The sequence below is a fragment of the Cyprinodon variegatus genome, unplaced genomic scaffold, assembly GCF_000732505.1.
Source record: "Cyprinodon variegatus isolate N-32 unplaced genomic scaffold, C_variegatus-1.0 Scaffold764, whole genome shotgun sequence".
In the NCBI taxonomy this organism is placed as follows: Eukaryota; Metazoa; Chordata; class Actinopteri; order Cyprinodontiformes; family Cyprinodontidae; genus Cyprinodon; species Cyprinodon variegatus.
The window spans coordinates 129,418-131,108 of record NW_015151217.1 but is presented as its reverse complement, the minus strand read 5'-3'; the positions used below and the strand labels follow the sequence as shown (position 1 = coordinate 131,108).

Genomic DNA, 1,691 nt, shown 5'->3' with positions numbered 1-1,691 from the left:
CTGCTTTTATTTCTAAGACTCCTCCCTCTCGTGCCCGCGCATTAAGTGTGCGCATCTTGACGCTTTTCTCTGTTGCTAAGCGCGCGGGGGAGCGCTCCAGCGTCCGTCAGACATTATCCGCCGTCTCTCGCGCCGTGCGCAGACCCGTCAGACAGGGCTTTGAGTCGCTGTAATGTGCCATATTGGACGGACTCGCTGACACAGCGCACTTTTTCACCCTCACCCCCCTCCTCTGTCTGTCAGGCTGAAGATGGTGGCAGGCGGCTAATTCCAACTTCGGACTGCTTTGTTTTTCTTCCTGCAAAGCGCACTTCATTGTTGAGCGGCCGTCTGTCGCGCACGTCTCCACGGTCACCTGTTCTGCTCCACAGGTAGGACAAGCTGCTCTCAGCCACACATCAAACTGTTGCTACATTAAACCACAGACACACGGGAGAATGGACTATTATTAGGGCTGTTATCCGCTGTAATAGTGGCATCTGTCGAAACAAAAGCTTAAAAAGAAGGAGAACAACTTATTTGGGCATCACATCCGCTGACATGAGGTATAGGTGTGTACCGATATGTAAACTCTAGTGATCAACCTGTCACCTTCACATAAGCTGCTAGTCGGCTATTGTGTGCATCAGCTGTTCCCATTGAAATGCCATCGGCGTCCTACGGTGAGCTCTGGGCCACTTGGATTATCTGCTTTGTTTTATTTAGATGTGCACTGGCCGTGACCTTCATTACACGCAGAAAAATAAAATCCCGTCACAATTCATTTATTCAAAGTGGAAAATATATTGCACTATAGTTTCTATATAAAAGCGACGCTGCAGGAAAATATATTTCCAACTTGCACTTTGATGGAATGTGAGCGCATCAAAACATTAGATGCTCTAAATCAAACTGGCAGCTTTCATGTAATGTTTATAACTCGATTCTCACAGGTCTTCATGTCATCATCCGTGGCTCAGCATCCACGCACACTGTGCAAAGAGCATCAAACAGCCCGTTTCTCCCTGCTTTGGTGAACGTGGTGCTAAAAATATTCCCCTCTGATTTGTTCACCCAGCCAGGCTGTCTGCCTGTGTCTTGTCTTCTGGTTTGAACTGCTTAATAGATCATGAGTTGTGCAATGCCAGGTGTAAAGAAGTCAAATCAGGGTACTTCTCCTGGATTTTAATATTCTAGGGCAATTAATCTTAATTTTATTTCGGTGTGTTTAGTCTTTATTAATTAATTCTAGGTATGGGTCAAGTTCAAACAGAAAAAAAAACATCATCAGTCTTTATCTTTGTCTTAGCATAATCCTTGTTTGCTTTTCATATAATGTAGATACTTTATTTGCTTAATTTAACTTTCTTTTTTATTACTTCTGTCATACAAGACTCTTATAAAAGAATATATAACATGATTTAGAAAGAATACAGTCAGCATACTGTAGAAATAAAACATTGATTACCTTTAATAGAAAAGTTTAAAAAAAAAAATCCTAGAACTGAATAAGTTCTCCCAACATGAACAACATTACTCCCAACATTACTCACCTTTTATGACATAATTTTTTTAAAGCTTGATGGTGGTTGTTCAGTCTCTGTTAATGTTTATTATATATGGTATGACATATTTGATGTTTTTTTTTTTTGTCTTTCTATATACCTATTCAATTCAATTCAGTTTATTTCTATAACTCCAATTGACAACAC

General features: G+C 40.7%; 1 protein-coding gene across 1 annotated transcript in view; it reads left to right on the top strand.

Annotated features, from left to right (window-relative positions):
- Nucleotides 1-103: 103 nt before the first annotated feature.
- Nucleotides 104-1,691, top strand: part of LOC107098269 (cAMP-dependent protein kinase inhibitor beta-like) — a 51,386-nt gene continuing 49,798 nt past the window's right edge. Inside the window, exon 1 of the mRNA XM_015395841.1 lies at nucleotides 104-371. The gene's annotated coding sequence lies outside the window, so the exon portion shown is untranslated. The remainder of the gene's footprint in view (nucleotides 372-1,691) is intronic.